This window comes from Candoia aspera, chromosome 8 (assembly GCF_035149785.1).
Source record: "Candoia aspera isolate rCanAsp1 chromosome 8, rCanAsp1.hap2, whole genome shotgun sequence".
NCBI lineage: Eukaryota > Metazoa > Chordata > Lepidosauria > Squamata > Boidae > Candoia > Candoia aspera.
In genome coordinates, this window is record NC_086160.1 from 73680985 (window position 1) to 73687098 (window position 6114).

A 6114-nucleotide genomic window follows, 5' to 3' on the forward strand; every position below is an offset into this window, starting at 1 on the left:
CGTAAAAATGGTCATAAAATCAGGTCCAGTCATGTGGTGACTCAACATAAGACTGCAATGACTTATGATGGAAATTCCAGTCCCAATTGCGGTCGTAAGTTGAGGACTACTGTACTCCTTTTATTTTTGTTTGATCTTTGCTTATTGTACTATGTATCCATTGGTGTCCTTTATCAGTGAAAGGTTGGAACTTCTGAACTGGCATCCTTTTTCTTCTTGGCAAGTTCCACCATTTGTTCTGTCATCAACTTAGTTTTCTTCTGTTTCTTGGTCTTGGCAGTCTTCTGTCACATTCATCTTTAACAACTTCTTTGATTTCACTTCACAGTTCCTCTGGTTCCTATCAGTGAGATTCAGGACTTCAAGGCAATTCCTGATGTTCTCCTTGAAAATGGCTGGTAGATGCTTAAGATCATGCCATGGAAACTGGTGGTTTTTTTCTTCTTTTTTAGCTTAACTTGGAACTTGCACATAAGCAGTTGTGATTTGCTCCACAGTCAGCTCCCCCTGCTGTTATAACCAGCCCCTAATACCTCCTTATACCAACAGTAAAGTAAATTTGATTTCTGTTCGCTCCATCTGGTGATGTCCATGAATGGAGGTATTGTTTTGGTATTTGAAAACTATGTTAGCAATCAAGAAATCATTGGATTGGCAGAAACTGGTAAATTGTTGTCCTGATTCATTTCTGTTTTCTAGGCCATAGAATCAAATTATGTTTCCTCCTTAATATGTCCAGCTTTGGCATACCAGTCCCCAACCCCAAGCAGCACATCTTCTGGCACACTCTGTCAATTTCAGACTGACCTTGATCATAAAACTTGGCAACCTTCTCTTCTTCTGTATTAGGGGTTAGACCATCCTCTTGGATAATTGTCATATTAAAGGATTGTCTGTGAAGTGCAATTGATATTATTCAGCCACGAAACATCCTGAAAGCTTTAACCTAGCCACATAATAAACTACGTAATATACAGTACTGTGTGATATTGTTCAGTTACACTGACCACCAGACCACGTGCCTGGTTTTGTCCTTCATTGGGACTCTTCAGACACAAGTAGTTCAAACCCTCTACCGAGAATTGAATCCCATAGAATAACATCTGGCTACCTGCAGCTGAAGTGTGTATATCTTCTGTATATGATTTATAAATCATAAGACAGAACTAACCAGTTTGATCTGAGATCAGAACAAGTATGGTGTTAAACAGGTAGTCCTTGCTTAATGACTGTCTCAGACGTGACCATTTGCAGTTACGATGGTGATGAAAAAGTAACTTTGCAACCAATCCTCGCATTGATGACCTTTGCAGGTCTGTAAAACACAGGAAAGCTGAAGTCACATCAGAAGCACAGTTGCGATTTTGCTTGGTGACTGCTTCACTTAATGACCAAGTTGCCAGTCCCAATTGTGGTCACTAAACAAGGACGACCTGTAGTGTGTGTGTGCCTGTCTGTCTGTATTTTATATGTAAAGTGATTAAAAAAACCAGAACAGTTGAAGGCAAAGTACTTTGTATTTAAACTTTGATTTCTGTTGGGTTAAACCGCTGAGCTGTCGATCGGAAGGTTGGCGGTTCGAAACCGCGCGGCGGGGTGAGCTCCCGTTGTTAATCGCAGCTCCTGCTCACCTAGCAGTTCGAAAACATGCAAATGTGAGTAGATCAATAGGTACCGCTTCGGCGGGAAGGTAACGGCGTTCCGAGTCGTCATGCTGGCCACATGACCCGGAAGTGTCTATGACAACGCCGGCTCCAAGGCTTAGAAACGGAGATGAGCACCGCCCCCTAGAGTCGGATTCGACTGGACTTTATGTCAAGGGAAACCTTTACCTTTTTATAAGATTGATAAGAGCCAGTCTGGTGTAGCGGTTAAGGCATCAGGCTAGAAAATGAGAGACCAAGCGTTCTAGTCCTGCCTTAGGCACAAAGCCAGCTGAGTGACCTTGGGCCAGTCCCTCTCTCTCAGCCCTAGGAAGGAGGCAATGGCAAAGCACGTCTGAAATCTTGCCAAGAAAACTGCAGGGACTTGTCCAGGCAATCTCCAACAATTGGACACAATTGAATGGATTAAAAAAAAAAGATTGATATGAGTATAGTGGAGCACATGTGCCAAACTAATTGGAAAACTAATTTACATGTGCCAATTTCAAGCAGGCAAGTAATTAGAAAAAAAACAAGATTGCTGCCTTGGATTGTTCAAATATGAACTCCAATCCTGAATAACAATGGATAGACAAAAAAAAAAATGCTGGTCTGTGTGTCCCTTAAAAAGCAGCTGGAGTTGCAAAGTATACGTAAGTGAAGGTTTTCACATGTCAGCTACAATGGGCTACTTATCTTGGTGCAAACATGCCTCTTTCTTTTAAATGTACCAGTACAGTGAACAATTAAAAAGTTGGCAGTTTATTCATCAGACTGGGATTTTCAACTTTTCCAAAATCTCTGACATACTTAGGTTAACTGCTAGAAGTAGTTAGCCTGACTTGATAGCAAAGTGACTTTAACTGTACACTTGTTGCTTCACAGTTACTTCTCCTCCTGAGTGTGTAACTTTCAAATCCTTACATGGAGGGAGTTACCAACAATCTGCAGAAAATGATTTCCTTTTTGTGCTTCCTGACTACTTCTCACTGGATAAAATGCCTTGAAAAACATGCAAGTGTATCTTGCAGACAAAAGAAAATGTAAATACGTGGGAAGGGGAAGTTCTGGTTTACAAAACTGCAGGAAGAAGGTGTTTGCGCACAATGCCTTATTTAAAAAAACGAACAGGAAATTGCTAGCCCTGGAGACTAACGCCTCATGAACATTTACAATATGCAGCATCAGATATTCATTCATTCTCCCCCTCTCTAATTTTAATGAATTATGTTCCTTGCCCTTAGCAACAATTTGACCTGGAGATGTAGGAAGGAAATCTTTTCCCTTCATTTACCTCCATGCTAGGAAAGTCTTTGTTGATTTAATTTTATTTTCTTCATTATTTGTTTTCATGACAGTATCTGGTTCATTGTTGGGGGGGGATTTATTTTAAAAAAAGTTTTGTTTCTTACAAGTCTTCCTTCATCTTGAATTATTGTGAAGAGGGGGCTTCTGGTGGGAAATGTGGACTGAATGGCTGTGCCCGCAGGCTCAGCGGGTGGAGTTGACAACATGGCAACTTTTTTCAGGCTCAAGCAGGTTCTCCTGAAGCCCAGAAATGTTATCTGGATAAAATCACCCTTTCTGTCCTCTGGATGGCTGCTTGCAAACAGCATTTCACATTTGACTGGTAAGAGCCAGCTGGGAGGTGGGGACATCACTTTCCAAGCTGCCTTGTAGCCTTAAAGGGACACTAAGACCGGCCACCCCATTTCTAAATCATCAATTTGTATTTTTTTAAGTATACACACCCCAAGAGAGGCTTTCTCCAGTGGGGAGAAGCTGGTTCTCTTGGTGCTTATCATGATTTTTGGGATTATTCTTTAAAAATTTTTTTTAAGTTTTGGATTTTGTTTTCTTTCCAAATATAAAGGAGGATTGAGAGTAAACTATTGTCCTCCTGTTATTATTTTTGTATTAAATTTTGAAGATATTAGCATTTTCCTACACATTCAATCGGTTGATTTGAACCTTCAGCTTTCCCTTGGGAACTTTTCACTTTCCCTTGGGAACAGTCTGCTTATCTCACTTTCACTTTGAGTAAACACACTTCAGAACTTTTCCGTATCTTCAACTTTCGCTGGTTAAGCTCCTAGGAGGTGCCATAATCTACTGCGTGAGACATGGAGGATTTCAAACAGATTCTTTCTGACTTCCACCAAGATTTTAAACAGATTTCTTCTGACTTCTATCAAGCTTTTTTGCAGGATATTCAGGGCATTGTGGAAAACATGAAATCTAAAATGTGCCATCAGGTTGGGGATGTGGTGGATAAAACTGAGGAATTCAACAGCAATAGAAATGTTTCTTTTAAAACTGAGATTGGGATTTTTATTGAGATGCTGGATGAAGATTGGATAGTGGAGTTGGATAAATTTAAGGGAGAGATCTGTAAGCCACAAGTGAAATTGACTTTCTGGTGGAATGCCATGAAAAGAACTTGGAATCTTTGAGGGGGGCAGTTGGGCTGTTTGGTTCTTTCAAGAGAAAAGCTCTGTGCACATTGTGGGGATATGTAAATGCTCTGGTTTACTTTGAAATGGGATAAGGGTTAAAAAATGTTCATCTGGTTTGCTTTAAGGATTTGAATGATGTTATTTGCTTTTAAAGATCTGGATTTACTGTGTCATGCTCCCAGATTAAACGTTCTCAGAACACTTGATTGGACTCGCATGCATGTTTCAGTCAACATGTGTCTTCTTCTTGCAAGCTGAAGAAAAGGGAGGGGGGAACATCGTTGGAGTGTGAAATCATTTCATTTGGACTATCTTGGACTGCCAAGGTCACTGAAGATGCTTAATGGGGAAATCGTGGGCTTTTTCATTCACAACTTTTTCTTCTGTACTGAATGCTACACACCATTAAAGAGAATTCTAAGTAATTACTTATGAGTCGGATTTAATGGGAAGTTCAGTATTCCAGTCATCATGTGTTTTGAACTTACCGCCTCCTGGTTTCTAGCCCGTTGCATTAACTATTTGCAACATCAAAATTAGGGGACAGGAACATCTTAGAGGACAGTGTCAACATTCAGAAGGATCTTGACAAGCTGGAACCATGGGCAGAAACCAGAAATACGAATTTCAACAGGAGGAAATCCTTCCTGTGTGAAGGGAAAATCAAAGGCATGAGGATACAAGGAGATAGTAGCACATGTGAAAAAGATCTGGGGGTCTCAGTGGATCACAAGCTGAACATGAGCCAGCAGTGTGATATAGCTGCAAAAAAGTAAATGCAGTCCTGCAAAGTCATTGTTCTTCTCTATTCTGCCTTGGTCAGACCGTACCTAGAACATTTTATCTGCTCTGGGCATTGCATTTTAAGGACATTGACTGAAGAGAATGTGTCCAGAGAAGAGTAACAGAATGATATGGAAAAGATGAGCCTGTAAGGGACAGTTCAGTCAGTTACATGCGTTTTGCTTTGAAAAGACTGCAGGTTACATAGAGCACCCATCTTCATGTTTCTGAAGGGCTATCACGTAAAAGACAGGGTAGAATTGTTCAGAGATGTTCCAGGAGACAGGATAAGAGACAATAGCTTTAAATTTCAAAACAGCAAGACTTCAGCTGGGCATCAGTCAAGAACTTCCTAATAGTAAGAACTGTTCTACAATGGAAAAACTGATTTGGGAGCTGGTAGGCTGCTTTCTTAGAGATGGTTAATAGCAGCTTACTCATACGCTTTTCATCCTGGAGAAGGTCTTTGTGCTCATGAAGAGTTAACATGGCCACGGTCATCCATACAGTCTATGTGCTGCAGAAAGCTGGGAAAAGACTGGGGAAGGCATGACCTGTCAATATATTTATGGATGCAAGCCAACGTCCTCTCCATCTCGGTTCATACAACACACTATGTCATAAGGTAGTTTGTTTGGATTGGCATAATGGCCCATAGATAACTCACCACTATGGTTTATGAATTACGATTTTGGGGTTAGCATGCTGTGTGAAATTACTCTGTGGTGGGTTAGTAAATTGTAGCTGAAATCATTATGCCTGTTATTGTGATGCATGAATTCTACCAATATAAGGCAATTTATTGTATTTCTAATATCAAACAAATGTCCATTATATTTTTAAAAGATTCTACTAGAACAGGAACACATCCATTGACATTCCAAGAAACAAGACACAATGCATTCCAGCTGAACTTCTTGATGAAAAAAAAAAGTTTGAAAAGAAAATCCAGGTGAATTCCTCTTTAGGAATCAATCAAAACTCCCCAGAAATGGAGTGAACCTACGGGATGAATGCCTGTCTCCATATCAACACTCTGGGTGAATTCAATTGGCTGTGGCAAAATAATGCCTGTGGCTTTTTACACAAAGGCATTTCTTTCTCCCCAAATTGCTACTCATATATAAATCTGTACAATTGGGGATTCTCAACCCCCACCGCCATACAGCATATACCAAGCGAGCAAAAGAAATGTATGGAAATTAAACCGGGATGAAGGAAATAGCAACACA

At 40.3% G+C, this 6114-nt stretch overlaps 1 protein-coding gene across 1 annotated transcript in view; it reads left to right on the forward strand.

Annotated features, from left to right (window-relative positions):
- RNF24 (ring finger protein 24) overlaps window positions 1-6114 on the forward strand; it is a 145329-nt gene that overhangs the window by 80813 nt on the left and 58402 nt on the right. The window lies entirely within an intron of this gene.